We start from the raw sequence: 22784 nt of genomic DNA on the forward strand, positions 1-22784 counted from the left end.
TTCCTGAACTCACAAGCTTTGTCCTCTTCAGTAGGGGTGCTTGGAGCTGGCAGTGCCAGCCATTGCAGTCACTTTGGGACTTCAGCCTCAAATTGTGCAAGCACAAAGTGTGCAAAACTGCTTTTACTGATTTGTTAAAAGCGGTAAAAAAAGAAAGAAATGTTGCCATCCTGACATCTAGCCTGGTGTGTGAGTTTGTCCTAATGACAGCCGTATGTACACTTGCCTCTAAATCATTGAATCTAAGTCAACTTAGTTGTCAAGCTGTTTTTTTTTGTTTGTTTGTTTGTTTTTATGCCAAGGGAAGAATTGATAACACACCAAAGGGCTTCCCATCCAGCACCAGTTTTGTGAAACGGTGTCATGAATGTGGGCTGAGTTTACAGAGCCAGATCTTTATTGCATTTATCCTTTCTCTGATAATATCTAGATTAACATTTGAGGTGATGGGCCACGTAACTCATAAAAGGCAAATCATATAGCACCATGGTCTCACCAAAATGGGCCCTGCTGTTTAGTGGTAGAGTAGCTTGGAAGGACACTGAAAGTGAAGGTGGCTCTCTGGTAGTCAGAAGAAAAAACACCCCTTGTTTCACAGCAGTGGCTCTGAAAATGGCTTTAGTTTTACTGTGTCCTTAAGGCTAAAGGGAGATGTACATGTGACTCTCTGTTCTTTCAGTTAACGCAAACTTCATTGCAAAATATTTGTTCTTTTGTTGTCTTGCCAGCTGGGTGGCTTCAGGAGCTTGGATAATACATGTGCAGTGTTGTACAGTAATTATTCCCCATCCTCAAAACTTCGCAGATTACGAATCCATAGATGGTTTGTGCAGCTGACGGTGGCTTTGAGCATCTCCACTGTTAGAAAAGGACTGCACCCAGCACAGAGTGCGTGTATACTGCTTCAGCGGATCCAGACTTAATGTTTATCCTGAGCCAGATCTGGCAAAAGTCCATCAGCCCCAAGCCTCCTGCAAGAGTGCATCAGGCTGAAGCATGTGAAGCCCGGGTTCATCCTGACTACACCTAGACGAGGGGATATGTGAGGTGCCTGATTCAAGAGCATCACCTGAGCGATAGCATCTCCAGCCAGCCCAAGTCTGCAGAAGGTGATTAGTATGGGATGGATCACCCTGCACGACCTGTCTTGGGAGAAGAAAAATAGAGCTCTTAGTGTGACCAGCCAGTAATGCAAAGTACAGGTAGTGCTTTTAGTTCACGTGCACTCAGGCCTGTGTGCCTGAAAGTGTTCAGGTTGTGCCAGAGAGGGTCATAGAGCTCGTGAAATGTCGGAGTAGCTGCTGGGAGTGCTCAGACCCGGGAGGAAGAGTGGCCTCGCAGCCGGAGGTGAAAGAGAAAAAGCATCCAGAAAAAGGCAGAGGAGTAATTAGGAACAATGAAAGTGAGGAAAAGAATGAGAAAACACAAGGAACGCTGGAACAAAGAATCCAAAAAGGACGTGACGCTATGGTAAGAGCAGTTTGTGGTGGTGCACATACCTGCACATCTCCTCCAAGCAGTGTTTGTTCTTCTCTCAGGCAGAGTACGCTGGTGCTCCAGTCCCCCACTGCTGAGCAGCTCTAAGGAATGCTCGTCTGTATGTCTCCTAAACACCTCCTATGGCTTCTGCAAGGTACACTAACGTATTTGTAAAGGTTTGCTTAGCAATGAATAGATCTGCCTAACTTCAAAATACATCAGTGGCATGTAGCCTCAGGACCCCCTGTATCTTAAATGAATCCCTGGTGGCAAAACAGATTTGACTGTATACAAAAGCAATGTTGTTTTCTTTTTTTAGGGCACATCTTTTACATTCAGCTACAGGAGCTGCAGCCATCTACAACACATTATCCTGATGTGAGCCAGAAAGGAACAAAGGAGTGCTCTTCACAGATACATTTGTCCCTGTGTATCCTCGGTGTGCGCATCAACTTCGGGAATGAAAAGCATTTATATTTGATTACTCTTCTTTTAAAAGATTGTCACCCTCAGAGAGAATTTCAGTGCCTCGGGGCACGAGAAAAGGATTATTTTTTTTTTTGGTTGCTCTGAATCGAGCGTGGGCTCTGTGTGTGTCAGGGTTCTCTGTTTCGGTTTCCTGCTTGTGGGCTCTTTGCCCTCGTGCTGGTGTTCAGCAGATCTCACTGAGAGCAGTCTAAGAGTGGGGTCGATTAGTGCCATCTTCCAGAGAGAGAGAAACTTGACACAGCATTTCTGTCCCTAAAATGATTAATTATTCCTGCGGTGAGGTCCTGAAGACCCAGTGTGAAAATTGGACACTGAAGCGTCGGTCCTAAATCTCTTTCTGGCCATATAAACACAAGTGCTCCGCGGAGGATTCCTCTAGGACAGACATTGCAGCTGAGGGAGTAAATTTTGCCTGGAGAGACGAACCCCTGCCGCCTGGGCTCTGCGAGGCATGGGAGGGCCTGCAGCCCATCTGCTCTTGGCTGCTCGACAGCCCTCAAGGGTTACTGCATCTGGAGTGCGGTTTGGAGCAACCCCGGGTCACTTCTCCAGCGAGGGGCTACGGGAATCTCCTCTGCAGTCCCCTCGCTCCTCTGGTGCTCAGATCTGAATCCCAGATGTTTGAGGCTTTGAAGAAACCACTGCCCATGTCCAGCCGCGGGGTTACCGACATGACGAAAGCTGCTGGCGAGTATCCGTAACGGGAGGTGGCTGCTTCAGAGAAAGGATTTGCTGAAGCAGAGTCACCGAGGAAAACTTAATGTGAGTTAACTAAACATGTGAACTGAGAGTGGATTAGCAACGCCACATAAGTGGATGGATCCCTTATATTAATTCCTTCAGAATTAAAACGGTCCTAATTTGTTTCAGCGTAATTATGAAAGAGGATGTTATACAGGCTTTAATGAGATCTAATGTGCTCACCGTAAAAGTTAGTCTGGGTTAAGTTTTTGTGTCTCTCAGCAGGGGTGGGATTGGAATATAGTGCTGATTTTTTTTGGTAGAAAACTTGTATTGTCTTTACTGCAGATTTTAGTAACTGATTCTGATAACGTAGTAATCTGTTTTTATTATTATTATTATACTATTTTTAATCACAGGATATAAAAGCTCTGAATAAGAAATTAATTAATCCTTACCATGTCCCTCTGAGGTTGGTAAAAGCTTTGTAACACTCATTTCACTCGTTACTGTACTATGTCTGCTTTTCGTGTGGGATATTGCAATATAGCTACAGGGTATGGGAGGGAAGATGAATATCAAATCTTATTGAATGTATGGGAAAAACTTAGTAAGAAAAAAATGTTATTGCCCAGTTTAGAATTTGTTCAAGCCACCACGATGCGCTCACAAGAAAATGTCAGGGGAGCTTTAGAGATCAGGGCATCTGCTTTATGTCTAACTCAATTCACAGCACATATAACAGTACCACACACAGTGCACCATGGTGGGGGGCAGCTTAATAGCAGGGTGTAAATATCCAGGATTAAAAACAATTTATCTGATTTCTCTTTATTTCAAAATAGGATTTATTTATTTAAATTACAGTTCAGAATGAATGAAGGAAGGAAGGAAGGAAGGAAGGAAGGAAGGAAGGAAGGAAGGAAGGAAGGAAGGAAGGAAGGAAGGAAGGAAGGAAGGAAGGAAGGAAGGAAGGAAGGAAGGAAGGAAGGAAGGAAAAAGAAAGAAAGAAAGAAAGAAAGAAAGAAAGAAAGAAAGAAAGAAAGAAAGAAAGAAAGAAAGAAAGAAAGAAAGAAAGAAAGAAAGAAAGAAAGAAAGAAAGAAAGAAAGAAAGAAAGAAAGAAAGAAAGAAAGAAAGAAAGAAAGAAAAAGAAAAGAAGTGTGGTACTCGTCAGTCCCTTCTCCATCAGGGCAGCTTCTTTCTTTTCCTCAGCAGACAGTTTATTTTCTACTCAATGCCTCGTCTCATGTTTGTCTAACTTCTTTAAATGAGAGCAAGCACTGTGCTTTTGTTCTGCTCCTCTTTCAGGGCCTTTTTGCTGATCTTCTCTGCATGTATCTGAAAGATCAGGAAAACAAATCAATACGGAAAAGGACCTCCTGCCCCTTTTAACCTAACGTGTGGGAGGGAGGGAAGGGAAATAGCCAATTACATGAAAGGGAATTTTAAATATGTTTGAAAACAACACAGTGGGAGTGAGGGTTTGGAAGGACAGGTGTCGACAAGACCAGCCTCTGCAGTCCATGGGGTGCCTTTATGAACTTGTGGTCTTCTCCTCCACAGCAGCATATACTGGCCGAACCATACAGCTGAAAGGCATCCTGTGGAAGAGGCACTGTAGCAGGTCTGGGAGGGATCATTGACCATGAAGATCTCTGCAAGGGTGACCTTGGTGCACTGGGAGCTGGTCTGAGACTCACCCCATGGTCTGAGGGCTAGCAAATGCTGACCGCTGTCTTGTACTGGCTGGATTTGTCTCAGTACTTTCTGGTACCACTGTCCTATTTACTCTCCTCCAGGTAACCAGCTCCTGTCTTCTGTGGATAGCCACCATGCCCATTGCAGAGCATCAGGGAGCAGGAGAGAGGCTCCACGTCTGCACAGCAGCTGGACCCCTGCTGCACATTCACTGGAGCACTGAGGCCCTGCCCGAACTCAAGCCTTCTGTAGCCAAGTTTACTAATTATGGCCTCTGTTCCCAACATCCACCCTCAAACATTCAGCTCAGAGACCCCAGTAGAGAGCCCTCCTGGAAGCTTTGTCGGTGGTTGATGGCGAGGATATGGCTCTCCCATTCCTTTCCAGTGATGAAGACTTCTAGATTGCTCATACAGTGTCTTTGTGCAAGTGTCTTACATTAGATGCTATAAATGCATCCCTCATCTCTTAAATTAATATACTTTTTAAACATATCTCATTGAATTTAGCTTTGATTGATTGATCTATTGGGTGCAAGACCAGTGAACACCCTGCTAATGTACCTTCCTTTCCACCCATCCCTACCCAGGTGCCTTTTCAGGAGCCACTTTTCACTTACTACTTATTTAGCAAATCCCACAGTGTGGAAAAGCGGTTAATTGCTCTAATCTCTTTCCAGCACCAAGATCAGCAGATAGAGAACACAACACAGCAGATAGAGAATGCAACACTTTAAAACCCGGAGTTTCAAACAGTGGCTGTCCATCCTAGGTAAATAGCAAAACTTTACACAACTATCAGCTGACAGCTTCCACACCCTCAGCTAGCCCTCTGCTAAATTTCTGTTCTCTTCTCTATGTTGCATTTTTTCTTACAAAATTGCAAAGCGAGAGAAGCAGAGAAACAATAAAGTAAATGTTTTTGCTTCCTTAGGTGGCCTCTTGCACTACTGAAATTGCTTCATTAAAAGCCTTTTAGGAATACAGTTCATATGCTACTTGCATTAAGAGCCTTTTGCAAAAAGCAGCTGTTGAAAAATGTTTTTTTCTTTTCAGGTGCCAAACACAGAAGCCCACTTTATGGATGTTCTTTGGTCTTTGTTTTTCTTTCTCCCTGGTGCCCTGCACCAAGCCAGTACAGTCCTGCACCTGTTACTGTACTTTGCAGTGTTGTCAGAAAAGTGAGCCTAAGTTTGATATGCCCAGAAATTAAAACACAAATTGGTCTGTTAGACCAAGCAAAGAGTAATTTACCTGCAGCTTGCTTTACTTTGTCAAAGGAGAGTAAAGCTGGCATTATTCTGAGTGTGAGCACAGGTGCTTTGCTGTGGAGAAGCAATAGACTTTGAGACAAGAAGGCTTCCTGTGCTGCTCCAAGTAGCTCTGATCTTCCTTCATGTCTCTGCACGGTTTCAAAGTGCTGCTAATGGGGAATTATTAACATTAGGCCCCCTGTATTGCTGGATCATAGAGGCCTTAATGGCCCCCCCTTGTGGGAGGGGTTGGATTCTGATTGCAGTGTTGTAAATCTAGAGTATCTTAGATGACTTTAATAGAGTTATTCCCAAACAATCCATGTATAATAGAAGGAGATGAAGAATTTTAAAAGCAATATATTTTTATGTGGGTTAGCTGCCCCACTCCTTTACTCTGACCAATTGTTTAGGATTCTCATGTTGGTTTGAAATGTTCGCTCAGACACGGTCTCTAATCAATCCATATACACACTGTGATGGAAATTTGCTTCTTGCTTGCTGTCCAATGTACCTCAGAAAATGACACCGAACAGCTCAGCATCTCCCTGAGGTGATGGCACGGCCATCCATCTATAACTCACCCGGGAGCATTTTGCAGACCTTTTGAGGTTGAGTTGCTCAAAAACATCAGGCAGCGGTGTTTAGCGTGAACTTGTGCTCATCTTTATTTCTCCATGGAGACAGCAGCGCTGGAGCAGTAATCTCCCCTGAGAATCCCCGCCTAATGTGTGCTCTAAACGGCCAAGATGTGCTGCTCACCTCCTCCACAACCACGAAAAGAGGAGTGAGTCGCTAACTGAGGCTTGAGCAATGAAAATCAGAGCGATGGGCTGCAGTGGAGTAGGCTGGTGATGGAAAAGATGAGTAACTAGCATGTACAAGTTAATTGTTGAAGGCATTGTGTGTAAAATAGCTCATTTTACATGGAGACAACCTTGGATGTTTGTTGGGGTGGCAGAGCACTGTGGGTTTGCGCCATGTGCTTCACACCACTGCTACACATTTATTCTGCTGATCAGATAACCTGTTATTCCTACTGCTCCAAGCTGCCAAACTTGCCCCACTTGCTGAATTCTTGCACTGTGACAGCAGCCCCACATGTACCACCACTAAGTCGCAACAGCAAGCATGGCGAAAAATCACCTCCATTTTCCCTCCCCTGCTATTTTGATTCAGTCTCTGCTGAAAATTTGGCACCAGGTTCAAGAAGCTAACCAACCCCTTGTCTACTGTAGTTTACTCATAGATTCCCTTCAGAAAAATGCCCTCTTGATCAATCTGCGACACAAGGCACTAAAAGGTTATACAGGCGTTATGTACGAGAGGAGCCCGCATAATTGGTTTGATTCTGATACCACTGCTGCTTTGATTTAAGGTTCTAGATGCAGCCACCAAGAGTATATGACTATTCGGTGTGTCTGTGTGTGTGCATAACACAACTGTATTTTTACTGCCCACAAACTCACCTGATCAGGCAGAGCAAGCTGTCCTTGTCTGGAGGATTGGACTCAGGAAACAGCTGTGTCCCTATCCAGCAATGTGTCCTCAGAATGCTAAAGGAGATGAACCACAAACATCCAGAAAATAAATTACTTAAAGAGTGACTCTTCAGTAGTCCCCTCAAAAGGCATGAACAAATGGCAGACATTTACTCAGAAATCCTTACATAGTATTTTCTCATCTGCAGTATAACACTTGCTCTTGCTCATATAACAACAGAGGATCCTAAAAGCTTCATGGGTGTCCAATGCACCTAATAAGTGAACCTCAGACCCATGCAGCACCCCAGTGCCTTTGGGTTAGATGGCTTCTTAATGAGCAGAACTGACAAAGCTCTGTGCAGCTTACTGGAGGTTATGGAAAAGGCCTTTCACAGATGACTGGTCTTTTAAATTCCTAAAAACACCAAAGGTTTCTGAAACACACCTAGCCGTCACCAAGACCAAGTTCCCACTTGGAACATCACCATCACCAAGTTCCTAATAGCCATGTATTTGCTTAAACTCAGACCTCTTTTTGGAGCCCTTTTTCCCTGGTACACTATTGGTGTCCAGGACCTAGATTTGAGTCACCCATCATTTGGGGTTTGATTTTGCAGAATACAAATCCTCCCCATTGAAATTCTTAAAGAGCATCTTCCAGTGTTACCTCAGGCTGGACTGAGGAGCTCAGACGGAGCAGCCAAGATGTGCAAAGGGGACCTGCACAACCATATAAGTAGTGCCGTGCCAGGTGATCAGGCACCTCAGTCCTGCATCAAGCAGTGCATGGGGTGCAGGCTGGAGCAACCATAGCTCCATCAGCTCCCCTGTTGAATTTTCACTTATGGCTAAGCTAGCGTCCTTGGGAAACACTAAAATCCCCAAAAGTAATGCAGGCCAGCACTTAGCTTCTCTAATAAATGAGCAACGCTGGGCTCCATCTGCATTTTCAGTCTGTGTTATTATTATTACTCCTATTATTATTATTATTGTTGTTGATGATGATGATGATTAATAACCATTTGGTGTCCTGCAGCATCCTGGGTTAGAGCTACAATAGTAAACTTCCAGTTTCCCAGTATGTTCTTCTTTTTCTGGGTTCCTTGTGAACATTTTTAAGTCTTCCTGAAGCAGTAGCATAAATACCTGACAGCCTAGATTACCTTTCATTATTCCGATTCAGCCTCTCTGACTAAACCAAGAACTAACCTGAAATAGTCCTTGGGATATTTTCTGGATGGTGGAGCCTTGGTAAAGGCAGTGAGGAGGACAGGAGACCCTGTAAAAGATAGGTACTTCTGTCCCAGAGCTGAGTTGCTGTGTGTAGGTGTCGGGGCCCACCCCCCGGGCATGGCTAGAGCCTTACTGTGGATAGGATGTGTCCCTGAACTGCACCATGGATGTCTCATTTCTCCCTAAACTGGTGTCACAGCATGGCCTTGCTGCTATTTTTTCCTCCTCATTTTATTGCATAGGCCCCTTTGTCTGCCTAGAAGAATGCAAGGCTGGAAGCTAGCTTTGCAGGAGTGACGGCAGGAGATGAGGCCTACAGCAAGGAGCTGGGCTGGTAGCTCAGGAGCACATGGCAGGACAGCAGGGAAAAGGAGGCTCAGCTTCACCCAGGCCAGGCCGAACCTGCCAAAGTCTTACAGGTCTGAGTGGGTCATGGGGACTGAAGAAAGCAGCTACGAAGAAAGCTGGGAGGTATTACAAGAATAAGTCACTCACCAGTGACCTATAATAGTCTCCCAGCAGTGCTAAGGACTGACTAATCCCAGAAGCCGAGGTCAAATCCATGGGAATGAATTGCTAGCATGATTAAATTTGTGCTTATGACGCCAGCCAACACCTCCAGGAGCAGCCATGGAAACAGCCAGCAGGTTCTCCTGCCTGCACCGGGAGGTGGTGACCCAGCACAGCCTGGTTCCTGGACACCAGTTGGCACCCATCAGCAGCCTGGCACTGCTAACGCACTGCCTGCACATCAGGAGCCGGGAAGGATCGGGAGCTGGATGGACACGGCGTGACATAAAGTCTCTGGAATGATGTTCTGGGTTCCTGAGCAAGGGAAACATACCGCTGCTGCTGCTAAAGCCAGCGTCAGGTCCTTACATCACTTAGCAATGGAAGAACGCCCAGGAGTTTTGCTGGTCGAGGATTTCTTCACAGCTGGGAGAAAAGCTCGAGTTAAGCTCTGAGATTTTTGTTTTACTAACCATAACGTTGATTTGCTCTGACTTCACATTAATAGCAACATTCGTTCAGTGTCACTCCTGAGAACCTGCTTTTTTGGGTAAAGAGAGCCCTACACGCCAGGAAACTGTGCCATATTACCATTAAGGGAACCCTCCCCAAAAAAAGTGATTTGTAAATTAAACTGCTTTGGAGGCCTGGTTATTAATCCCTTCACTTGATTTTCTTATCCCCATTCTTGAGACATAAAAACAGGTTTTAGATTTATGATGGTGATTCTGACTTCTAAAATACCCATTATCAACTTTATTCAAGCAAGGAAAAGTCCCTGATCTCAGTCAAGTTCTGTCTTTGGCTATTGCTATTGCTTTTCATTCATGCTAGCAAATATAGAAGCAGAATAGGGTCCTGACAATTAAAACCCCTGCAACACATTTTTTTTTGCCCATCCATGACTTCTGGGAAGGCTGTAAACACCAAATCCAGTATTCCTTAATATGCTGGCTCAGAAACAAAGTTGACAGTGTGGAGTGTGAAACCATTCATTTCCAGCTGGGGCACTGAGCACTAAATTTGACTCTGACACTAGAAAAATGACGCAGCGCTGGATTCACATTGGTGATGCTATCTCCTGCCTGACACCTTTGTAGCTCAGTAAATTAGAGAAGATGTTGGAAGAAATTTCAGGGGGAATGGGATTGCCCATGTTAATCCTGAAACCTGGACTGAGCTGAAAAAAGTGCAGCAACGCACTCCTAGTACTGCAGAGTTGACTAAACTGCTGGGACATCCTCCTCATGTCTGTGCTATGTGGAAGAGAAACAAATAAAAGCTGCTCCCAAGAGTGCCATTTTTGCCTATGCTGTATCAATCTCTTGAAGAAGAGGTATAACGAATTGATAAATGCAAAGCATAATTATTTTGGGAAAAGGGAAGAGCTGGAGTCAATCACACCACTTTTCAGCCCCTCGACGTCCTCAGGCTGGTGTTCCTGGAGCACTTGGCTTATGGCATTTCAGCTCTCGAGTCATGTCATTGCACGGACGTGGCATGACAGGCCCCTTATTGCACACAAGCTGTGTATGTTGTCTGCATAAACGCACTTACCACCACGTGGCTTACCTCAGGTGCTGGCTCAGGGGGTGCTCATTTTTTTCTCCTTAACAGTCCCACCAAAGACCTTGCATGAACTTTACGAGTCAGTCAAAACTGGTTTTGCGTGGAGTAGCTACTACTTATTTTGTTTGACTTGTTTAGGTTTTGGTTTTGATTTTAATTCATATTCCTCTTTCAACGTGGCTTACAGAAGTTGCCTAGAAACCACCTCACGTCAGCTCACTCATCCAGGACACACAGCTCCCCATATGCAGGCAGAGAGATAAGCTTAACTTCCTATTTTTTTTTAATTTTTATTTTTTAAGAAATGCAATTAACCCCCCTTCCCCCTCCCATTGTTGTGATATCTGAGGACTAAGAGTCAAAAAAAAAATTGCTGAGAGAAGTCTAGCATGCATATTGTGTGGGGGTATGTGGGTGGAGAAGGAAGAGGAGGAGGCTTTCTCAAGGCAGTGGCAGAGTCAGAGCTGAATTTACCCCCTCTCAAAAGTCCAGCAGGCTTAACCCAGCCTTCCACTGCTTCTGGTGACGCAAAGCAGCCACAGACATAGTTTGGCTGGGCATTATGCTTTCACCTCCCTGCTTGTGAAAATATTGGTCACATCCTTCACCGTGTATCCCATCCAAAGTCTTCTCTCAGCTCTTCCTGTCTTTCATAGTAGTTGTGACTGGCTGCTGGGTATGAGGGGTACACATTGGGCAATCAGAAAGCTCACGTTTTTTCTGGTGTTCTTCCAGGGTAAAATCACCTCACTCATGAAAGATTCAGAGAAGCTGGGAGCACTAAACAGAGAGCTGATGGTGGAAACAGAGCAGTGCAAATGGAGATCAGAAAATAAAGGTGTCTTCTGGGTTGAACTAGAAGAAGTTGGGTTTTGGACCAAAACCCAAAGGTTTTATTAAGCTCTCTGGGAAAATTCAAAGCCAGAAAAATAATTTTGGGTTGAAATATAGCTCTTCATTTGGAAAACATTTATTTTGGGGTGACTAGCCTTTTTGCTTGCAACCTGGGTTGCTTGTAAAATGGAAAATGCCATCTCAGAAAGAAGTGTTGAAAGGAGTTAAATTATTCTAAGCTGTAAATGAATGTTTCAACACTGAAAAAAAAAATGCTGCCTTTGTGGGACTTGAACCAACTAAATTTGGATTGAATTTCCCAATGTTTCTGCTCTTCCCCAAGTTCCACTTTCTGGCAAGATTTGCTATGCCTTGATTGTTTTTGCATGTATGCAGACAATAGGCAAAGGTTTTAAGGACTAATGTGAACACCTGCACAATAGGAGGATCTGAACTGCCATTTTTAAGTGTAATTCCCTAGAATTGACCAAAATAATTGTAACTTCTCCCTCCTCTGATTCTTGATGCCTCTCTCTTGCTGCTGTTGCCATTTTTGCCGGGGTGCTTGAGTCTGCTCCCTGTGCTGTGCATTGGGCTGACATAGAAAGCCTTAATCAAAATCATTAACATGACACTTTCTGCCCAGCATCCTTTTAATACTCCAAGCTGGTATCTTCTGTGACTAGAGCCTCCACTCATCTTTTACTGATGGACACCAAATATTTCATACTGCGATCCCTATTACAGAGACCAGTGTGTGAATTCACTACTAAAGGTGACATGTAGGGATGCTTGGGAATGTTTTGCTTCTCTTTTCTGCTAAACACTCACAGTCTCTCCTTTGGTTGTTCTTGCAGCAACCTGTTGCTCAAGAGTCAGAGGTTAAAACCTTCTAATGCCATACGATAACACAGTCAGATGGCTCAACATCAGTAGTGCTCTGAGGCACGCTCTGGCTGCCTTCTAGTTTTGGGATGAATTACAGGTGTTTATTTTGAGAAGCTTCATGTGACCTGAGCCTTAGAGGATTGCTCCTTCACCATAGCATGGTCCATCACTGTTCAAAGTAGCAAACTTCTGGTGTAAATGGCTGACTCAACTTCACATTGTAAACCAGCCTCTCTGCTTGCTGAATAAGAGTTTAAATCTGTCACCACGGGGATAGTAAATCTTGGTCAATTGCAAGTAATGATGTCCACTCGGTTCTCCAGAGGTAGCCGTGCTCTCCCAAAATACAAGGCGTTGCCTACACCAATTCCAGAGTTCATGGGCAGCCCCTCATAAGGAGGGCAGAGAAAGGGAACATGCTGTATCGTAGTCTTTGGGTGAGGGTGAAGAAATGTAAGGGATCCTTTGTTTATACCTTCCTCTTTCTGGAGAGTGAAAAGAGATATATGAGAACATGGCTGAGGTCTCTCAGTGTGTATTTGCAGCTACCGATTGTTCCCAACTTTCACAGGGTGAAGCGTGAGCTCCAAGAGATGTACACAATTTACCAGTATGCTAGGGGTCAGGCAGCAAGACACTGTGGTCCAGAAGAGGGATGCTAAATCTGCTTACAGATTTAAATGCACACATTGCTCTTGGCAACGTAAGCCATCCTGTAAGTCTTGAATGTTGACCTAAGGAGATATTTCTAATAAAGATAACTTATTTCTTGGAAGTTAGAGCACATCAGAGGCTTTTATCTGAAATCATGCAGAGTTATCGCTGTCCTGATGATCTAACAGATAGACTGAAGAAGACCTCACATTGCAGGGAAATGGTGCCATTAGCACCGCACAAATGTCCACTTCCTCTCGTCCCAAGGAATTCAGAGACAAAGGTCTTTAAGATGGAGTGCTTATTTTCAATTTCAAAAAGTTCAATGATTAAAAACATAGGGGGGCATTTGAAAGAAATCTTTATATGTTACTCCAAGAAAGATACAGTTTAAATCTGCCAAACAATCCTAATTTGCCCTGCAGAGGAAACTTAAATCTGTAAGCAGAGAAATCAAACTTAAAAGCTCAAGTGCCTTCTTGCTTAGTGGTGAGGCTCTAGCCCAAGGGTATGGTAGCCTCTCTGCAAGTCACAGCCAGAGAATGGGGGGCTCGCTGGTCTGGGGGCTAAGCAAAATTTGAAATAAATGCAATATGTTTTGAACACAAACAGAGCAACTCTTTGGGGATATTTTAATTTAAATCAAGGATCTCAAGTTAATTCAATGAGTTGCAAGCCTTTGCTAATTTTTTTAAAATTTATTTCACTTGCATAAGCAGTTATTTCAGATGGTCTGGAGTGCTTGCTTTAGACAGTAAATTCAGCAGCAGAGCAGAGCAATGCAAAGCAGAGGCCCATGCCCAGCTTAAAACTTTGAGTTACCTGGCTGCAAGATGTCTGAGGCCCGTAGCGATACAGGACTCTAGTTTTCGGTTGATTGCTTGGGATGTCTGCAGCTGCTGGCACCCTGAAAGTTCCTGTTGTACTGGTGGCAAACCCAAGCACACCTTGTCTAACTGGAGCTGGATAAAACAAGGCATGAAGTTGTTATCATAAGGCAGCCAGAGACACCTGCTCTAAGATAAGTCAGAAGGGATGAATTGCCTCTTGCAAGTGTCATGTTCTCCCTCCACTGCTCCTAGGGAAAACCTATGCAGACAAATTAGGCTGGTGCAGGTGGAGCTGACATGCCACATGGGACTGACTTGCTCTTTGGTTCCTACCAGTGCTTGTCCCTTTGACCATTGGCCGTAGCATGTTACTAACTAGCGCTGCTGAGGCAGCATTGCCACTGGTAGTTTTTCCAATATTGATGCACAAACAATCAGGCAGGTGTGGAAATGACTGATCTGTTGAGCTGACCCTGCCAGCAGTCTATATAATCATCACATGTCCATCATTACGAGCTTGGCTTAGTTACAAGTTAATGTCTTCACTACAGTCTGGGCACTCAAGACTTTCATTCTGAAGTGTACAGGAAAGTTGCACAGAGGACTGGCAGAAGTGCTAAGTAGTGTAAAGGCTACTTTTTTTTTTTTTTTTAAACACAAACACTTAATGGATATTGTGGTAATTCTCCTGAAAACTCACCTCACAAAGCGCTGCAGGTTTTTAAAGGCATGAATGCATTAATCATAGGTAACAAGGTTGAGTTTCCGTTTGCAGCTGAAGGAGCAGACCTGACATCTGAACACCAGTGTGGTTGGTACCTCCCTAACACAAATAGCTGTGCCTTGTGGCTGTTTTCTCTGCATTCTTTGGTTTCCTTCCAGTTACGCCCTATCTGTCCTTGGTTATCCAGGCTATATTAGCATCTCCTGTAGAAGTTAAGTGTTCAAGGCAGAGTTGAGCTCTCGCTGAACAAGTTTTCCTTAAGAAGCATTAAGCAGAAGAGCCATGGAACTAAGAAGGGAGGCTAATAGCATTTTTTGGAATTTGGCACTCTGTTTTTTAAGAATGGGAAGAAAAGGCATTATATTCCAGAAATGTGGTAAAACTAGTGCCATTTTGTTTTTGCAGTGCTGTAGTTGTATAACAAAACAAAGTCTCTGCTGTTGAATCATCAGATGACAGGGCTGTTACGTTGTGCTGCTGTAGTTCCTGAATAAGCAGTCCAGTAATCATGTTCTTTGCTATAAATTCACGTGTGCCTATTGCTGTGTCTTGCAGCTTCCCCTACAGCAGCAGTTAAAAGTTGTAGTCACATTATTCTGTTGCTTTGTTCACACAGAACAATCTGATTGCTATCAAAGTAATAAAGTACAGGGAGACCACAGTGCAATATTCAAGTTAAAAATAAATAATTGGGCCAAATGCTCAAAACATTGGGCCAAATTTCCACTGAAGTCAGCTGCAGCTCAGCCTCAGTTCCTGTGTCTGTCTGTCTGTAGGAGCATCGTATCCTGCTCAGCAGTCATAAATTGTGCAGTTGAATTTGAATTTAATAAACATTCAGGAATGTGCCTCACAAAGCCTTGACTAAACACATCCTCCCACACTGTGCTGTTTCGGCAGCTGTCTCTGATGTCTCCCAAGCCCACAAAAGCACCTGAGTAAGGTATCTGTCTGCTTGGACTTGGCAACCCATCCATAAATCCCTAGCTGTCATTCCTGTGCTGAAAACTGTCAAGGGGCTGCTGGAGGAAAAATTACCCCGAGCTCCAGCCCTGCCTTCTGTCTAGACATATTCTCCTTACCTGGCACGTTGCGAAAGTGAGGAGGTGTGCCGGGATGTTCACTGGTACTGCATCTGGGAATTGTGATAAATAGAAAATGTCTGAAAGCTGAAATTCAGCTTATAGCCCTGAAGTGCACAGGAGCCACACGGCACCTGCAGCCTTGGAAGCTGGGCTGGAAGATAAGTGAATTTTTACATATGCTGTTTAAGGTTGTTACCAGCCTCCTCATTACTGGAAGATGGTTTAGGCAGGGAAATAAAATGCCGGCAGCCAGGGTCTAACAAAGTTTGGGTAAGATGGTTCGCTGGGGTGAACTGGGGCGGACGGATTGTAACTGCAGCATCTGGGAGCAGGGAAGGAGCCAGCAAATGCATGGCTGCAGACTGAGGCCGTACTGAGTGATGCGTACGTGTACATGAAACGTGTACCTTAGCGATAGCAGGGCTGCTGCTGTGGGCTGTAAATGGGATTCTGCGACAAGCCCGATCTTTGATGGCACTGGATTAACATCACTGCTCATTCCAGCTTATTGTGTGTCCGTCAGTACCTGCCACATCTTGCTACAGAATTTGGTATCAAACAGGCAGGTTCTGCTTCATTCAGGGTCTGACTGAAAGTCTGCCAAAATCCACTGAAAAACTCCTGCGGGCTTTGCTGTTCACTTGGCTATTTCCAGCTCCCATCCTGCTACGTCCCTCAGAACTGTGCTCATCGTGGTGCACCACCAGCCGGGGTGGGGTGAGCGTGAGGTGGCTGAAGGTGTGTTTGGGCCTACTCTCCCTCTTTCCTCACACCCTTGCATCCTCCTGCCCTCCTCACCTCCAGTCTGCCATCCCCTGCCTCTACCCCTGCAGGGGCTCCCAAGGCAGCTGCTGGGTTAGCATTCCCCAACACAGCTGTGAAATCCCAGCTGGAAGGTCCTGGCGGGCCCTCCACCCTGCCACATCGTTGACTGCACCTTAACAAAACAATCTGGAAACCACAGCTGGAGGCAGGGCAATGGGGGCATACGAGGAGGGTCTGCTCGGAAACAACCCGCGTGAGCTAATGCTTTAGGTTTGACACACATGGCTTCGGTATGGGAACTGTGTTTAGAAGAAATATGGAAATAATAATAGCACTTTTAATCTTCAAAGTGCTCTCCATTCACTAACTAATGAGTGTAATGTTCAGCTTTACAAATTGGTCATACTCTGAAAATACATTTGGTAGCAAAGAGCAAGGGTCAAGCTTTCTGCTACTGTAATGCCTTTGAAGTGTCAACGCCAATTTCACGGTGTTAAAATTAAGGACCAAAGTCTATCGTAAGGGTGCAACATCTTGTTGAGTCAATGGGAATTGCATGCCCCTAAATGAGAACAGAATCAGACCCTAATTAATTTCAGACTTGCTACGTATATTCTTCCATTTTAATGCACGTGATCACTGGCAACATCTGCCCTCTCATGTGAACAGACTTGAGTGTTAGGACATAAGAGTTGGGGATTCGTGCTAATGTGAGACTAAATACACCTGCAGCTCTCGTGCTTGTTTCTGTGGGATCCTTTGCTTTATGGGTTTATGGGAGGAAAGATCACAGGATCAGAGCCTGAGCATGGCGTGGGAGCACTGGGGGCTTTCTCCAGGAGCAGGGCCAGAGTCACAGCCTTGCAAAGCATGCTTATTTTATAGGTATCCAGCTACTCAGAACTGAAAAATGCCTGTTGCTGAGCTGCCTTGCTCCCCCCGAGTAGTGCAGAAGTGCAAGATGCCTGTCCTCCACCAGCAATGACATGATGCAGAAGCTGGCCCATGGCAAACAGGACCAGGATCTGCTTCATGAAAGCATTACAGTCACCGACACCTCCTCCTCTTGGGTGAAGGACAGAGCAGTGTTGTGTTTGTGTTTTCAAGATTAAGTAACTCAAATCATAAATGTCAATAAAATTATGAAGTACATTGAAAGCTTCCAAGTTACTTAAAATTAAATAACAGCCCTGTAACGCAGCCAAGGCAAGTATTGCTCAGATCCATCCAACCCTTGCAGGAGGCAAAGGAGGCTTTCAATTTCTTTGTTCAATCACTTCATTAAATTCCAATTTCTCTTAAAAGCTTGGCAGTCCTTATCCTATCCCACTTACTTCCGATACAAGTCCCCTTGTTCTGCTCTCAGCTTTCTCATTCTTTCTATGCTTACACACCTTCCTATACTCCAGAGCCTCACTGACCCTCAAGGCAGTGCCCCTTGTAAGGACAAGCTATGCTTTTTTTTTTTTTTTTTCACCTTTTTTTTCCTAGACATATGTAATCCTTGCATTAAAATGGGGTATGTCTGTGTACAAGCAGGAGAAATGCTGCTCTGGTGTTCTGTGGGATTTGGGAAAGAAAGTGCGCTGCGTGCTACCAGCCAGCAGTGCCTCTGGGGAAAAGTGTCTTGTCCAGCCCTGGTCCTCAGGAAATATGGAAATAACCTGAAGTGAGCAGTAGGATAGTCGTGTTGGTAGAGGGACATAGAAGAGGTAAAACTCCTGACCTCAGGATCATCATTACTGTACAAGAGAAGCATGACTCAGTGGAGAAATAGCTCAAAAATCCCTGGCACTGTTAACTGGTGTAAGTCCCTGCCACCCTGATCAGGCACCTGCAGCGTGTATTTAGGCTGTGAAAAACACCATGACAATGATCCCTGGGCCCTACAACTCCAGGATGGAGACCTAGACCATGGCACTGTAACATTTTTTTTTTTCCTGTACTCTTTCCTCTGAGGACAAGCATGATGTTAGCATATTCTGTGGTAACGGGGAAATACATCTGACAGGCTGCAGCTCAACCTGAGGGTATACTACTTCTGTCCAAGGGATTTGTTAGCTTTCCTTTCCCCTTTTCTCACAGGTACTCAGGGAAAGGCAACAGCAGAAGATGCCATTGGACAGAGCCGCAAAAATAAACCATAGGTCCTGAAGGATGCGATTTTTCTCTTTCTAAAGAAGTTCTGGTGACGGCTGAGGTTGCCTTATGTTTGACTTGTGTTTGTAACAGCCTGTACTGGCAGTAGGCTTTACAGCCTCTTATGTGTTCTCATTTCTGCTGGCCATCCCACCAGCTCATGAATGCAGTCCCTGGACTTATTTTCTTTTATAATCTCTTCCTAGGCTCTTGCTGAGATTTCCTGTCTTGGGGGATCTTGCTTAGGCTGGATGGATTACTCAAATGTTCTTGGTCCGGCTCCAATTCCGGCTTAATTTATCTCTGGCTGTTATGGTTTCTGACTGGAAAAGCTACCCTATAGATTAACGAATTCTTACTGAATGAGGTGCAGGAGCTGACGTGAAGCAAATGAGTCGGGATCCCCATGTGCAAGACTCTACCATCAATACCTTGCAGGAGGAGCTTGCTAAAGTGCTCTTGCAACTTTAGTAGCAAGTCCTTCTAGGAAAGAAGAGGGTGGTTTTGCCCATTCCCTGCAGCAGGCAAGAGGCTCAAAGCTGCACAGGTCTGCCCATGGGCTTCCACACCACCATACCCAAAGGGGAGACAGGGTCAGTGTCATGCCTTGCCTTAGACAACTTTAGTGAAGTAAAATCAGATCTGGCGAGAGGAAGCTTTCAAATTCTCATTGTAACATGAGCGAAAACCTCAAGTCTGCAGTATGGGGGAGGTTTCTGGACTGGTGCTGGGTACACAGCTCCTTTGCTGTGCCAGTCCTTGTCCTTATTAGCTCACCTCTGGGTGCTATTGCTGTGCAAAGATCCACAGGATGGGCATGCAGCAGTAGGCACTGGAGGATACAGGCAGCACTCCTACAGAAATCACAATACAAATTGTTGGTTTTACAATGCTCTTCATTAAGTTGAGACATTCCTAATGCCTTGAGGCAGCAGTTTCGCAATGGCCAGTGAACTCAGGTACTTTGCAAAGGCTGGACGTGAGGCTGACTTGGCAAACTGCTCCCAGGACTGGTGCCTGAGGCATAGGTTTTGTCCAGTTCACATCTTGACGTGGCACCTGGGTTTCAGTAGTACAGGGCGAGTTGCAGATCCCTCAGAATTGGTCTGTGTGAGTCCCAGATATCTTTCACAAACTAACACTTTATGACTTCAACACACGTTGAGATTAACCCAAGGTTTCTGCCAAACCTTTCACCTTGCCTTGGTGACCTCACAACTGTGCTAAACATTTTTAAAGTTTTGCCAGTGCCAGACAGAAGTTAAATATGACATCAAGGACTGAACATGCTCTTGATACTCTGGAAAATTGACTCCACCATGCCAGAGGAGAACGTGTTGTTGGCTTATAATGTGCAGCCCACAACATACATTTCACTAGCCTAAAATCTGCCCAGCAGGGGCCAATACTAACCTACCCAGGTCACTGCAGTGTTTCTGAGAGGTGATGCTTTAGTTCTCTTAGCACGTCTAGAAAAAGACCTTGTGATTCCCCTGCAGAGATTGTGTATGATCTACACTGACTGCTGAAAAAACGGGTCCCAGGACTGTTCCAACTGGCTGATCGAGTGACATGAAAGTGTTGTCATTTACATGCTCCATGGAGCTTCAGGATGCAAGGAAGATGGATGGTTATTCTTCCTGTGCCCACTTAAATAACACATTTGATCCTGTCACCTGCCCTGTGTCAACTGCCTTCTTTAGAAGTCAGTATTAATGATGCAGATCAAATCTAGATGCTGCCACTTATCCCATTTGCTTCAATAGACTTTGTTAAAAAAAAAAAAAGTGTGTGTGAGAGACCTTAAAAAGTGGAGGCAATATTACTTCTGTGAAACTGTTAAGAGGGGTTTTTGAGGTCTAACCCAAGTGCATCATTTGAAGAATGTACTAGCAAACGCTACTTGATCACAGGGCCATCTGTATCCTTGGTAAGAGACACTGAAAACAGACCTGCGATCAGCTTATCTCCTTCAGACATTGGCATCGCCTGTTCTCACAGCAATCTGGCCTTGCTTCACAGTCTTTAATGACCCTTAAAAGAAACAGCACTGTATAGGTTGACTATACAGCATAGCTTGCCTATGGAGAGGGTGTATCTTTGGCTGATAGTGTTCACGGCCCATTGCCACCTTCCCCCTCTTCTTCCCACATTTTAGCCCCGTGTCATTACAACCCAAAAGAATAGTCCCTTCACCAGAGTTTCTCAGCTGGAACCAAAGCAGGGATTTGAACAAAGCTGTCCAGCTCCTCAGGCATGTGGGCTGCCCATTACATCTGTCTAGCCAGGTGGCAAATGTCTGCCAAAGATCTGCCTAGGGCCGTGTTCTGCTTCCAGCAGTGGCCAGATGTTGGTGTCTGGGGAAGACACTAAACAGGAAAAATATGCGTTTCCTGAATGCGCTCCCAGCTTTCAGCTATCCTCAGAGATTTCCTGAATCGAATGCTGCTTCTATGCATTAGCAACACCCTGTGTATTTCTCTTCCATGAATTTGCCTGCTCTCCCTTTGAATCCCTGTTCCAGCTGTTGACTTCGATGACCTCTTCCAGCTGTTGGTCCCACCAGCCTGTCCTCAGCTGGTTGTCTAACTTTCTTGCCATCATTTCCTACCACTGCTTCATGCCATCTGCATTACTTTGTTGATTGTGCAATGATGTAAGAGGTTCAGAATTAAAAAAAAAAAAAAAAAATATTTTCAACAGTAGTATGTCCTTAGATTTATTATTGTTGTTGTTATTATTATTATTATTTAACCGGAGAGTTTAAGATTTGAGTTGGAAAGCAATCTACTGGGCTGTTTAAACTGGGTAAAAGCATGAATGTGATAATTACCGTTGGTGTGGGGAAAGGCTGGGACAGTGAAGAGTGCTGGGGAGTGGTGACCTCTTCACCTCAATCAGCAGCAACTGGAACAATTTGCCCTCAGTCTGCCTGTGTCTGGCTTGCTAAATGTTCAAACACTCCACACAGAGTGGAGCTGCCTGAATTTGGCCACCCTGGAAGTGGTGTTTTTTTTTCTTTCTTTTTTTTTTTTTTCCAGCAAATAAATGATTCACCAGCCAAGAATAACACAGGCACCTATCACAACAACTCCAGTTGCTCCTGTGTAGAGCAGACCCTTTAGCTGGCAGTCTGTACGTGGAGGAGGTGCTGGGTATATACGTTTGTCCATTTGTGCTTGCCAGCAGAGCTCTGCAGGGAGCATCACCGATGGAGACAGGGCTGCCTGCTTCTGCCTTACCTGGGGCATCTGCCTAACCTGGGGCTCCATGCAGGAGCCTGGGGTCTACCACCCTGTTGCAGAGCTAAGGAGAACAAATGGACACAGCTTGCAAGCCACTGGGAGGCTGAAATTTGCCTGGAGCACTTGCCAAACGGGTATGAATACAGAGGAGGGTTGTTTAAAAAGAACTTCGCTTGCAAACAAATCATGGACCAAAATCTCTGAAATTATTTGTGACAAATAATTTGGTCAGTTCTGTGTGTCACTGTCTGATACTTGCACAGACGGGAGTTGCTCAGCTCCAGAGCAAACAGAGCAGCCCAGCGTGCTCTTCGGCTAGCAGGCTGGAAGGACACAGTACGGTTCTGTGAGTATTTGCTCTGGCTTAAAAATATGCTTGCTTTATCTGTGTTCACACCTCTTCTGCGTTCATGAGCTGTGAACATTCAAACAGGCGAGATTTACTCCTCCAAATACCCACCGAAAGCAAAATTAAACCTCATCATTTGCAAGTGGAATAATGTGTTTTAACGTGGGATCCTGTTTTCGGAAAGCCTTGTCAGGTCTCTGGAACAAAGGCTACAAAGTGAGCCAGACATGGGTGTGCCAGTCTTCTGTAAATAAAAACATGCATGTGCATAACTATGTCTCAGGAGTGCTCAGACAGAATTAACTGCAAGATCCATATCTTGCCAAAAAATCTGCTAAGCAGCCTACTTTTATTTATTTATTTTTTAAAGTAGCAGTGCCTCAGGCAAAGGTCTGTGTGGCCCAGAGAGGAAAAGCTGAAAATGGTCTGTACAAAACCTGTGGAGTCACGGCTGCCCTCTCTGCTGTCCCTGGGTAGTGAAAGCCACCAAGGGCCCTTGCAAATCCACCCCCTGATTGTAAGATTTGTGCTTATCCAGGCAGGAAGCTAACACTGCCATGGGGCCTGCGTGGTCCATTGCTACAAGAAAGGACATTTGCAACAGATTGTTGGCAGCCTTTTGCTGAAAGCAGGAAAAATTACTACAGATCTGCAACTTCAAAAAAACCTGGGGTGTTGCAAGGCACCGGAGGCTGATCTATGCCTTGTGTCTTGACAGGTAACATGTTTCTGGGCAGTGCCAGCTTTTCTTTTACCATGAGGAGAAAGAAAAGCAGGCTTCGTTGCCTGCTAAGTTGGTGCATTAATGCAGAGAACATGTTAGGTAGTCAGGACAGAGGACAGCTGGCCCAAATCCCTCATTTGAAAAGGCAGGC

At 44.9% G+C, this 22784-nt stretch overlaps 2 long non-coding RNA genes across 2 annotated transcripts; one reads left to right on the top strand and one right to left on the bottom strand.

The window, feature by feature from the left end:
• The first annotated feature begins 768 nt into the window (after positions 1 to 768).
• LOC308189015 lies at positions 769 to 5145 on the top strand. The gene is made up of 3 exons (XR_013945944.1): positions 769 to 1633; positions 1799 to 2730; positions 4214 to 5145. It is a non-coding gene; the product is annotated as an uncharacterized lncRNA (long non-coding RNA).
• Positions 2703 to 11856, bottom strand: LOC308189016. Its single transcript, XR_013945945.1, has 3 exons — positions 10400 to 11856; positions 7070 to 7156; positions 2703 to 3988 (listed from the first exon to the last, which is right to left on the bottom strand). It is a non-coding gene; the product is annotated as an uncharacterized lncRNA (long non-coding RNA).
• Between the last annotated feature and the right edge of the window lie 10928 nt (positions 11857 to 22784).

This window comes from Anser brachyrhynchus, assembly GCF_964034855.1.
Source record: "Anser brachyrhynchus genome assembly, chromosome: 2".
Classification (NCBI taxonomy): domain Eukaryota; kingdom Metazoa; phylum Chordata; class Aves; order Anseriformes; family Anatidae; genus Anser; species Anser brachyrhynchus.